This window comes from Monodelphis domestica, chromosome 5 (assembly GCF_027887165.1).
Source record: "Monodelphis domestica isolate mMonDom1 chromosome 5, mMonDom1.pri, whole genome shotgun sequence".
Taxonomy (NCBI): Eukaryota; Metazoa; Chordata; class Mammalia; order Didelphimorphia; family Didelphidae; genus Monodelphis; species Monodelphis domestica.
In genome coordinates, this window is record NC_077231.1 from 208,441,677 (window position 1) to 208,458,509 (window position 16,833).

General features: G+C 34.6%; 1 protein-coding gene across 1 annotated transcript in view; it reads right to left on the reverse strand.

Moving 5' to 3' along the window:
* Positions 1-16,833, reverse strand: part of CNOT4 (CCR4-NOT transcription complex subunit 4) — a 207,758-nt gene that overhangs the window by 13,742 nt on the left and 177,183 nt on the right.

Here is a 16,833-nt window from a genome sequence, read left to right on the forward strand (position 1 = left end):
TTCAGTGTCTCTAGCAAAGGGATTAGTGTGAGGCTAAAGTCAGGTATATTTCATTTTAATTCACTGAGTCTTAGTTTCTGGTACCAATCAAGTACTGACAGTAAAAGGAATACTTGTTAGTAAACTCTCCTCACCTAATTTCCCATTAGATATTCTGATGAGCTAGAAAAGAATGTAAAGGGTAGGAACTTTAAAAAGATTTTACAGTGCCACTAACAGTTGTACTAAAAGTTTTCTGAAATTTGACATCAGAGATAGGAAGTAAAAATAGAAACATGGAAACAAGGGTTCTTTCGACTTCCTGGTAGCCTATTTGAGTCAAGACCATTTTAGGAATATTTGGGAAATAGTTGTTGGAGGAAATCAATATATGAAAAGAACCATGGCCTCTTTACTGCTAGTTCTGTAATTCATTATGATTAGCTGCTAGAAAATGATCTAGGATAGCTACTGACATGACTGAGCTGAGTCTGGCACTGAATTTGAATACCTCATCATCTCTGTTGATGGTTTCAAATCTACATAGCCAGTCCTAGCCTCTTTCTGGAGATCTAGTCTCAAATCACCAATAACCTACCACACCTATTTCCAACTATAAGTTACACAGCATCTCAAAGCCAATGTCCAAAAGAGAACACCCTATCTTTTCTCCCCAAAATCATTCTTCTTCCCAAGGAACTTCTGAGTTTAAATCTGGTCTCAGGCACTTTCTAGCTGCATGACTTCAGGCAAGTTACTTAACCTCTTTCTGCCCAGAGTTCCCTCACAGAATGGTGATGATCCAAGGAAAAGGCATTTGTGAAGAATTTAGCATGATGCCTGGCATATAGGCAATTAATAAAAACTTGTTTCCTTCTTTTCTTTCCCACAGTGGGCACTTAACTCCTTCCCTCCCTCCTTTTTAACATTCCTGTTTCTGGTTGTCTTTCCATCAATTTAGTCCACAACCTTGGAGTCAAATTTTTGTCTTGGCTCTCCTTCACCCTCTTGCATCTAAATCAGTAACCAGTACTTGCAGACTCTAGTTCTATAACAACTCTCATATTCAGTGCTTCTCTATTCATATGGTGACCTCCTTAATTTATAACTCTTCACTTATTACTGGGAAGGGAAGAAGCATTTATACAGCCATTGTTATGTTCCAGGACCTGTGCTTTAGTGTGCTGTTTTATAAATATTTCATTTGATAATACATCTGATCTATAGTTTGGATTCCTCTAATGGGTCTTGTCTCTCTCCTTTCCAGGTAGAACCACAGTCATAGAGATGATATTTCTAAAGCAACAAACGGTCCATCCATTGAAATTCCATTGTCAAAAAGGCATCAGTTAAAGCCCTTCATAATCTGGATCCTATGTGGCTGTCCAGACTTTTCTCTGCCTTTAGCCTAGCTATTCTCTTCTCATTTCCACTTGATAGAATCCCTAGCTTTGTTGAAGACTAAGCTAAAGTGTTACTTCTCCTATGACATTCTTCCTTATTCCACAACTGCTTCCCTCACCCCCAAATTACTTTGTATTTGATTTGTACATATTTTGTATTTGCTTAATTTTTGTCCTCATATCCCTAGCAACACCTGCCACAGAGCCTTACTAGGTGCTTTTGATTGATTAAAAGGCTTACTAGGTGCTTACTAGGCTTACAAGGCTTAGTAGGTGCTTTTGATTGATTAAAAGACATTGATAAGCTTTGCTTTCCTTAGGGAATGAAGTAGTCAGGAGCAATCAAGAGAGCTGTCTTCTTTTGTTCCATTCATTCTTCAAAGAGAAAGTCTCCCAGTACTAGATTTGGAGTCTGGGACACCTGGGTTTGGATTCACTTCTAACGTTATGAAGAAGCCATTGTCAAGCAACTTAGCCTTACTAAACTTTAGTTTTAGATTTTAAACTTTAGCCTTGAGTTCCCTTGTCTATGAAACAAGGATGATAAAATCTATAGGGCCCATTTCCCGTAGTTGTTGGAAGGCATCAACAAGGCACATGAAGTGCTGTGTAAACTTTAAAAATGGGCAGAAAGCCTATGGGGAAATTGAAAGAGTAGAGTATACCAACAATATGCCTCCTTTATCGTTACTATCTGAAGAACGAAGTTTCATATCATCTACTTATTACCAGTGTGAACTTGGGCAAATGACTCTATTTCTTCATCTGTACTCAGCATGGTACAGCAGACACAGGGCCCAACCTGAAATTAGGAAACTAGAGCTCAGGTGCTACTTCTGACACACTAACTACATAACCACGGAAAGATCACAACCATTTATGCTACTATTTAAGATAATATAAAACAGCTGCCCACACCATGCCTCTCCTCTCAAAGAAAAAAAAAAGAGTGAAATTAACTAAATGACCTCTACATTTCCTTTTAGTGCTACAGTTAATGGCTCTGTTGAGTTATCTGACTTCACAACTCTTTTGACTTCTTTGTCTGTTCATACCTGCTAAGAGATTCTCTGCTTGACAAATAAAGTGCTAGCGTAGACCTGGACTAGTTCTGGTTTTGCCACTAATTATCTTTGTAAACTCAGTTGAGTAAAAATTTCTACTGATCTGAGTTTCTACACATAAACTGAAAGAGATAAACTAGATAGTCCATAAGAATGACTTTGTAGCTCTGATATTAATTATTCCAACTTAAGGATTTCACAAACCTATAGAACCTTCAAAAATCCAGCTGTATAGCCCTGGACAGACCTTTTAACCCCAAATGTCCTGCCCTTATTGCTCTTCAACCTTGGAATCAATATTTACTATCAATTCTAAGACAGAAGGTCGGGGTTTAAGAAAAAAATCACCAAGAAGAGAAAGACACAGAAATGCCCAAATAATCTTCCAAGAAAAATAACTAGAAAGTCAAGTTACTGTATGGGGTCCTTACTCTAATTCAACAACGGAATGATTATCATAAAATTATCAGGGTTCACTAATTCATAATACATAGTACAAATTATCATGAGAAAGGCAAGAGAGGTCAAGTCTGAACCACAAAATTGTCAATCAGGAATGCATATAAGAATTGGGATAAGAAGGGGGCACCTGGGTAGCTCAGTGAATTGAGAGCCAGGCCTAGAGATGAAAGGTCCTAGGTTCAAATCTGACCTCAGACACTTCCTAGCTGTGTGACCCTGGGCAAGTCACTTGACCCCCATTGCCTAGCCCTTACCACTCTTCTGCCTTGGAGCCAATACAGAGTATTGACTCCAAGACATAAGGTAAGGGTTTTAAATTAAAAAAAGAAAGAAAAAGAAAATAAGAATTGGGATAAGTATAATTTATAAGATAAATATCAAGATTAGTAACATTTTAAAGAAGCTGCAACATGCTGTAGAATATCATTAGAACAGAACTACATTACACGATGCATATTTTTAATTGAGCAATGCATTTTTTATTATAGTTATGCAAGCTAATACAAAGAGACCAAGTAATAGTTGCCAGAAGGCTTTGTTAAAATGTGCATGTATACAATCTAATAAAGAGGAGGAAAAAAGAATAGCAATAGGTCTTGAGGATAAGGAGAAATGATGCTAAACTGAGGCAAAGACTAGGAAAGAGAAAACCCATAGGGATTTTGTGTTTTAGGTAGTACATATATGTTTTATTTGTTGTTTGGGGGGGGGGGGAGGAAAAGATTTACAGCTAGGAAATCAGTATTATTAATATCTGAAATTTTTGTACTTTAAAGAGAAAGATCAAGATATAAGTAGACTTATTCCTTTATTATAAAAATGCCATAACATATGGCATTTAACAACAAAGAGACTAGCAATACCTGACCAATTACAGGTTTTGAATTAGTAGAACAAAAAGTCCAACCACACAGTTAGAAAGTAAAGTACAATTCCTAGGCAGTCTAGTTGGAAAAAAAAAATCCTGTTCTGGGGGTCATCTAAGAAAATTCTGATGAGTTAAAAGTCCAATCTCCATGTGGTTCAGAACATATGGTGGGTTAGAAGAACTTAACATTTCTTGAAGTGAATAGTTCCTTTCATAATAACCCCAAATCAGAAAAAGTTTCCTAAAATTGTCATAAATCACAGTTAATACTCATGTAGTTTGAATCTGGGATTTTGCAATATGCATATGAAAGAGTATCCTTACTCCCCAATACTAAAGTGTGCTGCATAAGTCTCAATTACAAACCATTCCTGTTTCATTTCTTTGCTTCTACTCTAGGGCAACTGATTGCTTTTAGAAACCACCAAAACAAATTCATTCCAACAAAGTTAGTTATTGACTCCCTCCTAGAAATCTTTGTATTCACTGGAAGCACTAACAGGTTAACACTACAATAAACATGTATTAAGCACCTACTTTGCCGCAGGCACTACACTAAGCACAGCGGATTTAAAAAAAAAAAGAAAAGAAAAAAAGAGGAGGAAATCGACAGCCTGATCTAAGAGAGCTTACAATTTAATGGAGAGAAATATGCAAATGAATATATACAAACAAGCTATATATAACATAAAGAGGAAATATGAGGGGCTGGAAAAGACTTCCTATAAAATATGGAACAGAGCACTAGGTGGTGTTGCCAGGCTTAAGAGTCAGGAGGGAGTGAGTTCAAATCCAACCTCAAACACTTAGTAGCTGTGGGGCCCTGGACAAATCACTTAACACTTAACTTCCTCATCTGTAAAATTAAGCAAATGGCAAACCACTCCAATATCTCTGCCAAGAAAACTCCAAATGAAGTTACAAAGATTGGACAAAACTGACTAAACAACAAAAACATGGGATTTTATTTGTTTTGTTTTGTTTTTTTAACCCGTACCTTCCTTGACTCAATAGTGTGTATTGGTTCCAAGGCAGAAGAGTGGCAAGGGATAAACAATAAGGTGTTAAGTGACTTGCCCAGAATCATACAGATAGAAACTAGTTGAGGTCATATTTGAACCCAGAACCTCCAGACCCTAGATTTGGCTCTCAATCCATTGAGCCAGCCAGCTGCCTCCACCCCCAAATTAGATCTTAAAGGAATCCAGCATCATCAGTAGCCTAAGTTGAAGGAAGAGAGCATTCCATTTATGGGAGACAGCCAGAGAAATGCATAGAGCCAAGAGATGGAATATGTTCATGTAACAGCCAGTCCAGTGTCACTAGATTGAAGGATATGTGGTGGGGCAAAAGGAGTAGAAGACTATATCCTTTCTCCACATGTCCTGCTACAAATCCCATCTTCTCTAACTTCACAATTACACCTAATGTCATACTTGCCACCTTACTGATATATGGAAAGAACTCCCTGGATTGGAGCTTTCTTATTTTCTCAACATACCTTTATAATCTATTCTCTTTCTCATCAATCCAAGTAGTATCTCTATTCTCCAAAATTATTCTCTAAGACCTGGAATACCTTCCTTTCGTAATTAGCCTCTCTCTCTAGCATCTGTGGAACAGTTTATTCCTTTTTTAATGAAAACACTGACTGGGCCCAGATGCCCACCCCTCTTCTAGTTACTCAATTTTTATATCTGATTTCTTTTCCAAAAGAAAAGACCAATATGAAGTTATGACAAGTGAAACAAGTAAAATTAAGAGAATATTAAATACAGCTATAGAACTAATGTTTGGGGAATAACTTGTGCCTATCTCCAGAGAAAGAACAGAAACACAAAAGGCATAGTTGATATGTACATGGCGGGGGGGTTGGAGGGGTGTGTGTGTGTGTGTCAAATGATGCCTTCTCTAGTTCAGGAAGGGAACAGAAAAAAGAGAAAATCAGAGAATTTTATTGTAACCAACAAACAAATTAATAAATAAAATTCTCAGAAACAGTTATACTACCTTCTGCACTATATGAAGACATTTTTACAAGTAAGGCAGACTTCTAAAAGCTCTATGGCAAAAATCTCAATTATAGTCAAACATAGGATATAATTCCTTATAGGTTTCTCACAACAAATCATAGTGGTATAATTTCTACCACTGTAAAACAGACTTTTATAAATCAGAATTATGTTTATGTTGAATGTAGACCAAGATGTTAACAACTTAGGATATTAAGAAATGATTATTGGGTATACTTTTCATTAACTATTCACATAACTGTAACCTCCCCAAATAAGGTTTAAGAAAACTTCTCCCCTTTGTGATTTTGAAGGAAAAACCTGTGTTGATAATGGGTTTTATTTGTGGCATACAAGAATGCCCTTGGGTACTTATGTATGTAGAAGAGATGGGAACCATATCAATAGGAATATTTATATTTAAGAACACAACCTATGGAAAACTCAACCTGCTTCTTAATATCCTTGGAGTGAAGAATATAAATATAAACACAGGTCACAAGTACCAATATTAACATACATTATTCAAACTTAAGACTTTCAAATTCTAAATTACCATCAGTTTCAACTATAGGTAAAAATATTCAATATTCTATGGTATCACTGTCAGGAGACAGAGCAGTGAGGTAGATGGAACCATGTGTTTGATCCAATGTTGAAGGTTCCGAGGTTTATATAAGAAGTAACTGTACTCCATTTAAGCTGTTATAAGTATTAAAGTGGTTACAAATTCTACATGAAGCAAAGTAAATAACAGCTAAAGAGTAAGTAAAGCATTCCATTAATAAATTTTTAATGGAATAATTTTGATGACAAAGAAGTAAATAAACAACATACAAAATGACACACTGCCTCATCTGACCTAGTACTCGTTTTCCAATAATGGGTGCAAACGTGACATTTTGTGGAAGGATGTGCTTATTCAGCAGTGGCAAAGATTAAAAGACCCAGCTTTCCAAATATATGTAGCTTCCTTTAATAATTCATTATGGATTTGTCCTCTGAAAACTGTGAATCTACTTATATATTGCATTATCACTTAGTGATAATGAGTTCTATGTTAAAGTAGTATTTTTTTTCAGTTTGACCTAAAACTGATCTTTCTGGGTTTCTGAAACTATAGTACAAGCGAGGTTAAAAATCTATTTTTTAGACTTAGGAGGAACTAAGAGTAAGAAGAATGATTTTAGGAGGCATGGGGATAGGAAAAAATGTTTTTTGAGAACTTAGGAATGTTAGTAATGAATATAAAATCTTATGTGAAAAGGGGATATTTTTGTGATTTTTTTTTGTAAAGAAACAGAGGCCAGGTAGAGTAGACAATAACAAGTTTTACCAGAAAGACCATCAAATGAGAGCTGAAAATAAACTAACAGTTGTGTGAGGAAACTCAACCATTAAAAGACTCAGACTGTTGCCAATAGGAGAACACTGAAAAGTAGCAAATATGAGTAGAAGGAATCTGGGAATAAAGCCCAACGTTCTTTGGCATTTTAAATGAAAGAAAACAGGAGGGAGAAGGAGAAAGAGGAAGACGGAAAGGGAGAAAGGGGGGATGTGTGGGAGGGAAAGACAGTCAGGAGTAGATGAGAGAAGAGTGAAGAAGAGAGGGAGGGAAAGGAGAAAAGAGAAGGGGAATGAAAAGAGAGGGGGGTAGGGGGAAAAAGTGGGAAAGGAAGGAAGGAGATACAGATCAAAGAGAAAGAAGGGAGACAGGAGAACAAGAGAATTCAATTAATCAACAGAGAATGAAATTTAATAAAGTACCTGGGTACTCTTCTATTTCTATCAGGCCAGACCTTAAAATGAAGGTGAAGTGCTTTATCTTCCTCAAAAGCTTTTAAAAGCCAATGGCTTCATAAAGCCTTATTGACTTCAACATGCATTAACAATTAAAAAATAACAAAATGTATACATCTTAAAAGTTATGATTCCATTTTAATAAAATGAACAACCGATACTCAGTTCTAAGACAGAAGAGTGGTATGGTCTAGACAACATGGGCTAATTGACTTGTCTTGGGTCACATAGCTAAGAAGTGTCTGAGGTCAAATCTGAACCCAGGTTCATCTGTCTACAGGTCTAGCACTCTGTCTACTGTGTCACCTAACTGCCCCTAATTTATCTTCAATATGGGTTCTAAAATTATTTATTCTACAAGTAGTCCTTTGTCTTATGCAAAAAAACAAGAAATCCCCACTTTCAACTTAACTAACTTTGCAGTTTTCTGGTGTCAAAACTTCCAGCTTAGCTTCATTATCTCTGTCTAATAAATAATCTTTACAAAAAAAACTAAAAAGTCACTGTAGAAACACTACCTCATATACCAGAACAACATTAGGGAATGTACATTTTTGAAAAGTATTAAAAGGGCATTTTGGAACTTAAAAGTAGCTTCTTTTCCAATTTTAACATTAACTTAACATTTTTTCAAAAATGTATAAAACAAAGTTTCTAACCATTCAGCAATATAAAAATGGTGGACTTAAAAACCAATATAACCAAAACCAAAGAATTCTAATACCATCTTTCAGAAAAACAAATGATACAATCAAATGTATACTTTTAAATGAATATTTCCTAAAGAGGATAGGAAAACACCTAAGAGATGTTTATCTTCTTAATTCCCATATTCCCTACTTTTTGGAAATCAGTAAATAGGTTATTAGTACCATCCTAGTGTGCTCCTAGAAACTAATCTATATAAATTGCACTCCTATGGGCAAGGGACATGAAGAGGTAATTTTCAGAAAAAGAAATCAAAATTATTAATAAGGACATGAAAAAGTGTTCCAAATCTCTTATAATCAGAAAAATGCAAATCAAAACAACTCTGAGGTACCACCTTATACTTGGCAGATTGGCTAACATGACAGTAAAGGAAAGTAATAAATGTTAATGTTGGAGGGAATGTGGCAACATTGGGACATTAATACATTGCTGGTGGAGTTGTGAATTGATCCAAACACTCTGGAAGGCAATTTGGTACTATATTCAAAGGGCGATAAAAGAATATCTACCCTTTGATCCAGCCATAGCACTGCTGGGTTTGTACCCTAAAAAGATCTTAAGGAAAAAGACTTGTATCAAAATAGTCATGTCTGCGCTCTTTGTGGTGGCAAAATTGGAAAATGAGGGGATGCCCTTCAATTGGGGAATGGCTGAACAAATTGTGGTACATATTGGTGATGGAAAACTATTGTGCTCAAAGGAATAATGAACTGGAGGAATTCCATGTGAACTAGAATGACCTCCAGGAATTGATGCAGAGTGAAAGGAGCAGAATCAGGAGAACATTGTACACAGAGACAGATACACTGTGACACAATCGAATGTAATAGACTTTTCTACTAGCAGTAATGCAATGATCCCGGACAATTCAGAGGGACTTATGAGAAAGAATGCTATCCACATTCAGAGGAAGAACTGTGGGAGTAGAAACAAAGAAAAACAACTGCTCAATCACAAAGGTTGATGGGGATATGATGAGGGATGTAGACTTTAAACAATCACCTTAGTACAAATATTAATGGTGTAAAAATGGGTCTTGATCAATGACATATGTAAAATCCAGAGGAATTGCGCATTGGCTATGGGAGGGGGATTGGGAAAGGGCAGGGAAAACACATGAATCTTGTAACCATGGAAAAATATTCTAAATTAATTAAATAAAAATCCCAAAAATGAATAAGTTGCACTCCTCCATAATACTACAAAGTTATTTGCCAGTAAAATAGTCATCAGCAAAAATAAAGTTATGACTAAGCTCTGCTAACAAATAACATTTCACACCCAGAAGATGACATACTAGTTATACAATGCAGTAGCATGAAATAAGTTCATACTTTGATTATTTTGGCATTTAATTACTTTCAAGATACTAATCTAATGGGACTTTAAGAATAAACTTTTGTAGGTTTTAATATCAAAAAAGAATTATGCTGAAAAAAGATGAAAATAGAGGCACGCTAATTAAGCCACTGCTAGTAGAATTTTTATATGAACCAATCATTTTAGGAAGTAATTTGGAATTATGAAGGGAAAAAAACTTGATTAAAATGCCCATATGCTTTGCCTCAGAGATCCTACTACTAGGTATATACTTCAACAAAGACAGAAAGAGTCCCCTATATACCAAAATATTCATTGCAATGCTTCTTGTGGTGCCAAAGAACTGGAAACAAAGTAGGTAGCCATGAACTAGGGAAAGAATAAATAAGATGTAGCATATGAAAGCAGTGAAATATGACACTAAAAAATGACCAATATGATGAATACTGAAAAAGATGAGAAGACTTAAATGAACTGATGAAAAATGGAAGTGATGAATATTTGGAAAACAATATGTCTATAAGGACTACAACAAAGTAAAAAGAAAGCAAAAAATTAAAATTAAATGCTATCTAATTATAATGATCAAGCTTAGCTACAGAGGAAAGTTGAGAAAATGTACCTCCCTCTCCTTCACTGTAGATACTGGGGGTATATGAGTGTGGAATGTTGCATCTGCTGTCAAACACAGTCAATGTGTTGGTTAATTTTGTTGAACAGCTTTTTATCCTCTTTTTAAATTCTTTGTTCCAAGAGACAGTTTGCTGGAAAGGATATATTCAGAAATGAATGTATTATAAAAACAAAAAGTATTGATAAAAATATATAAAATAAGTTTTGAAGAAAAAAAAAAAGAAAACGAATCATGCAAAAATCCAAAAGTCCATGTAAACACTCCAAAACAAACTTCTCTATTCTGTTGTCAGGTTACAATCATTTGAAAAGTTGAAGACTGCTGTCTGTGTCATAATGAGAGGGGAAGAGGTTGAGAGTGGCATGGTTGAAAGGCTCATGTCTTCTTCCCCTCTGAAGAAGTTGGTCATAATGTAGTCAGAGGTGACTAGATCTGTTAAGTTCATTTTTTAAAATGATATTTAAATATGTTTAAAGGCAGGAATTTAATGTAAAGTAAGCCATGGGTTTTTTTAAAAAAAAATCTTACAAAGTACTTGGGAGTTAATTATAACTTATATACATTCTTGAATATTAATATGTATTATGTTGCATTAAAAGTATCCCATTCTTAAAAGGCTTGACAATTTAAGTATGTCTAGAAAAAGGGAAAAAGCTATCCTTATAAACATTTAAACACACCAAAAAAACTATTAAGAAATATTTGTTTAAAAAAACTGAAGTGAAGTTTACTGAAGATAAGAAAATTTCATTAGCCAAAAGGACCCTGAAATATTCTAAAAATAGTGTATATGAACATTGTGTAAACATATTTACAATAAAAGACCTTACACCACCTGCAGATTGATTTTTAGCTTTTAAAACACTAAGAAAATAGTAAAATGCTATGATTCAATTTGAAATTTGGATAATTTCTTCTAAGACATATAGATCTATACATAGTATGTGTTCAGATCTCATATAAAACACAATTCTTATTTTTTGTTGTCAGTTCCTTATTTTGCACATTAATCTACATAACATAAAATTATCAAGGAACCTTGCCACATTTCAATAAACAAGATTCTAAGAGATTGTCTTTCCCATTGGAAGTTTTAAATTTAAAAGAACTTTAAGGAATTCATTGGTGAAATAAGGCTCACACTCCCTATTATTTAGTGTCTACTTTTGGCATAATGGAATATTTAAAATAAACTTTTGTAGATTTTATTCATCTCACACACAACACAAAAATACAATAAACATAGATTGTAGATGATTGATAAAGTAAAAGAAATGATTATTTCCATTCTCAAAGCAACACATCTTGCTTTTGATGAACAAACTACCTATCTCTCAAGTAGGAAATTTGTGCTATGTAAAGTATGGATTAAAATGGTTGGTGAAAGCATAACCCAAACTTGGCCCAAAGGAAGGTCTATCTGTGTGGTTTAGGTATGCACAGAATCATAGATTTAAAGTCAGAAGAGACATACGAAACTTTTTAGTTCAAGCTTTTCAGTTTCCAGATAAGAAACCTGAGGCCCAGAAAGGTGAAATGAATAACACAAGGTAATAAAGGAGGTAAGGAGTAGAGAAAGGCCTTGAATACAAGTCCAGTAGGCTGTATTACTAAATTCCTTACAGTTGCCTCAAAAGTACATGCCCTTATTAGCACAGGAAACCATGGGAACTAGGGTGGTGGTGGTGGTGGTGGTGGAAATCTATTACCACAGGTTCAAGCACATGCCCTGGGGAACTAGTTGAATGTCAACTTCATATATAAAAGAGATCAAAGTCCATTTTAAAAACTGAATGGACTTTTGCTAAGAATAACAACATTTAAAGAACACTGATATCTTAAAAATCTTAGGTGTGTTAAATCTTCCAGCTCACTTCTAATAACTTTAGAAAAATTTGTCCAGCATTTCCTAAAAAGATCCCTACTAAGTAAAAAAAAGCTACATATGCAACCTAAGAAAAATATTACCAAAGTATTCATTTTTTCTCATTTTCTTCTTAATTCTCTATTATCTGACTTCTATCATTCAACTGCTATCTCTAAAATGACTAACAGGGGGCAGCTGGGTAGCTCAGTGGATTGAGAGCCAGGCCTAGAGATGGGAGGTCCTAGGTTCAAATCTGACCTCGACACTTCCTAGCTGTGTGACCCTGGGCAAGTCACTTGACCCCCCATTGCCTAGCCCTTACCACTCTTCTGCCTTGGAGCCAATACACAGTATTGACTCCAAGACAGAGGGTAAGGGTTTAGTCTTTACTGAGGTCACTTCTGTTAACCAGGGGTGTTCCCTAGGCTCTGCCCTGGGTGTCTTCTCTTCTCCCTCTACACTATTCCACTAGGTGACCTCATTAAAATCACATGAGTCTAGTTATCTTTATGCTGATAACTGTCTATGTAACTACTCCTAACATCTCTGCTGACATCTCAAACTCAATGTGTCTAAAACTGAACTATACCACCTTCAGGGAGCTATGAGGTAGAGTGACTAGAACACTGAGCATGGAGTCAGGAAGCCTCAGATACTTACTAGCCCTGTGATCCTGGGTAATTAATTTAATCTCTGCCTGCCTCAGTTGCTTCAGCAGTTAAAATAAGGATGATGATAACAGAAACTACATCAGAGTTTCTCTGAGGATCAAATGAATCAATATTTGTAAAGCATGCAGCACAGTGCTTAACACAGCAGGTGCTTATAATAAGTGCTTATTCCTTTCTTTCCCTCCTTTTCCCCATAATCCTCTCTTCTGTCCTAATGTTCCTATTATTATTGAACATATCACTAATTTTCTAGTCACTTGGGTTTACAATATAGGTGTCATCCTTGGCTCCTCACTCTCAATCCCTACCCCTGCAATATCCAATCTGTTGCCAAGGCTTTACCAACTCCCAACTTCCTGGCCTTTTCACTGGTTGCCTCCTAGGCTTCAAATGTTCTTTCTTCTCCTCTACTTCTCTGGCTTCCTTTAAGTCCCAGCTAAAATCCTACTTTCTACAGGAAGATTTTCCTGATTCAGTTAATCATTTCCATTTTATCCTATATATAGCTTGTTTGTACATAACTATTTGCCATGTAATGTCTCTCCCCTTAATCTGTGAATAGCAGAGGCTGTCTTTTGTCTTTCTTTTTATCTCCAGTGCTTGGCACAGTGTCTGGTACATAGTAAATGATTAATAAATGTTGAATGAATGACTGAGGTATCTTCATCATTTTAATTAAGAAAAGAAGACAAGTCAAACATTTCAAAATACTTCTCAGCTAGAATTAATGAAACTTACTTGTAAAAAATCTCTATCCAAGTACTCTCTCCATGGTATACTTTAAAAATCAGTCTCACTTTTGCTCCCTTATTTTTGTTTAGCATTTTAAATTTTAACAAAAGATAAATATGCTGGCATGGTAGTATCTGTATGACATGTTAGTTCATACAGATACATAATGTGAATGTTCTTGGGGAGAGGGAAGAGGAATCATTTTACTTTCTATACAATTCCACAGAATATTCTATACAGTGTCTAGCAAATTGTGCAGAATAACAGTGATAAGTATTTATATTACTCTAAGTAGTATTTAATAATAGTAATGTTTAATGAAGCAACTTATGCTACTTCTGGTAAATTTCTATTTATTTGTTTGTTTGTTTGTTTGAGCACCTATTTCTATGCAATGTACCTTCCTGGTCCCTATAGGAAATCTTATGGGTAAATTCTTTAAATTGCTTCTACTCTCAAGGATCTTATAGTCTTATTCAAATACAATTTCTATCAGTCAATAATTTTGTTTTTATATCTCAACTGAAAATAAGAAAAAGCAGCAATAAACTAGCAAAGTAACTGAATCAAAATAAACACAAAAGGGTTCTTCAAGAAAATCTAGACAACCTGACCACTTTATAAACAGAAACTAAGAACATAAGTCAGTTTTTTACTTAAGAGAAAACATTCCCTCCTTTAAAGCTTCCATTTTGTAGAAAGACTACTACTGGCCCCAGTAGAAATCTGAATAGAGGCCTGTTAGGATAAATATATGAGGGGTTAGTAACAGGATAAACCAAAATATTCTATTCCAAAATATGAGGTTATGTTAGCCCTTTTGCCAAACAATCCAAGTTATAATCCTTGAATACTTTAGTATTATAAAAATTATTCCAGATGCCAGATTCTTCATAAAAATAGTGTCAAGAGGTTTAAATTATTTAAGAGCTATTCTTGGCCTAGCATGAAACATACTCTACATGTCAAGTAAGCATGAATCTTCAATGCTTTAGAACACTTAAAAAGTGAAATAACATCATGCCTCCCTTGGGGAGGAGTAAAAAGGCCGCTTAATGATTTAGATCAAGTCTGGATTTCTGAAGTTTAGAGGATTTCCCCCTCTATTTTTTCATTTGTTAACACAAAACAACCTACATATATTAATTATAAAACTGAAAATTTTTCATAGAATAACCCTAAGTTAGCAAAGAATGGCCCAAATGCTTCATATTCTACCTATATTAAATGAAGATTCCAAACTAATTAACAGGTGCAGTGATTCTATTCTTTTCTGGCAGGGGTTAATGTACACTAGTAGAATAAAAGGCAGTTATATAGTAAGCAAAAGCAAAAACATCAAGTAAAAAAAGCTAATTATTACTGCTCTACTGGAGTCCTTTATTAAGTTTAGTCCAAGCTGCTCTGCCTGCTTTTCAAGACTTTCTAGAATATTGTTCTATCCTACTCAGGCAGTCTAGAAAATAAGGCAGATATAGAATAATAAACAGCAGATAGATCTACTCACTATCTCTTGAATATATCCTAGACATACATTATTGTCAATATGTTCATTTCATTCCCTCTATGTGATACTTTACCTTTTCATATCTGTTTATAGAAATCCCTTATTTCAAGGTAAAAATCTTATTGAAGTCTTCTCCAGCTACTATGCATGATGCAGTTTTTCCCTTTTCTAAATTCTATTACACATTTATGAATATTACACAGATTATCACATTTTTCCAAGATTGTTTTGGCTCCTCAACTATCATTTCTACCTCAAAGGAGATTACAATCAATAACAAATAAGTTCTAATTTCTTTCCTCACAACCCTGTGATGAGGATAAACTCAATATCATTGGCTTCATTTTGTAGATGAAGAAACAGAAGCCTAAGTTAGGTGACTTCTTTTGGGTCACAGAGTTTCTCATTCTAAGACCACTGTACCATGCTATCTATGTTTTCCAGTTTATGTTTCCCACAAATCTCAGAAGAATGATTGGTGTAGAATAGGAACTCAATAAATACTTGTTGATTTTTTAGTTTTTGTTTTATATGGCAGATATGTGGAAATACAATTTAAAAAAATTAAGTGGGACCAACTACTGCTAAAAATCAAATTAAAAAAGAAATGTCTACTGCACAGAAGGAATTGTTAGGTACAGTCTCATTCAGGTAAACCTTTTAAAATAACAGTTACAGACTGTACTTTCCACCCCTAGTTAATTGTCCTGTAAATATCTTTTATGGTTTATTAGAAGAGCTTAAGAGCACTTGAAATGGTCATTAAAAGTATAATATTCTAAAAAAATTTTTGATGCACATGTACTAGTGAAGGCATGTCAGCAGTAACACATTCATCTTCACCATTAAATAGCACACCTTTGTCATTATAATGTGAAAAATCTTAAAGACTGAGAGAAATCATATGGAAAAGTAACATGTCATTTGAGAGAACCAGGAAAGTAAAGTCCTTAAGTGAAAGCAATTCTAAAACCCAATTTAAAAACACTGCTGAGAATAAAATAAATACTTAAGAACTTAAAGGCAGAGAGTCTAAAATGTTCCAAATGATTTTTCATAACTTATAATTGGGTCTGTTAAGGACAGCAGTATTGGAACCAGACCTAGTGAGATAGCAAACTTGGAGGAATAGAAAGTATTCTCCTATAAAGAAAAGCTTGGAAAACTAAATGTTCAATCATCTTGACCAGAGCAGTTTTTCTTTTGCAGAATGAAAATTTTTGCACATATATAAAGTATCTGTGGAACATTAATATTCAAAAGTTCACAAAATATGAAGTACTTTATCAATATGCAGTAGAGGTTTGATGTATCTTTGTATATACCAAAGTAAATAATCTACCCAAATTTGTTGACAAGTGGTTCTATCCCTCATGCTCTCACTAATTACCATCATTAAACATTTTAGCACAAGTTTTTTGAGAAAGTAAAATCAGCACCTATACTTTGATGCTCAATTCTATAGTACCAAAACTCCAAATCTCTATTTCCTTTCATATATGTAGTAAACCAAAATACAGCAAGAAAGCTGTACAAAAACTAAAATTACCCACTATGTAATAGAATTTTTAAAAATAATAGTTAGGATTATAATACTCCACCATCCTTATAAAGCTCAAAGTTACAAGGCAAAGCATCCAATTAAACTTCTTCAAGATTAATAAAAAAGACCTTTAAAAACAACAAATATTTCCACAGAAATTATCAGGAAATCTAGGGCTAGAAACTGATTATTTCTTCCCTCTTCACCCAAGAAAGTGAAGGCATGAGTCATGCGCAAATTCATGGAGGCTTCAAATGAAC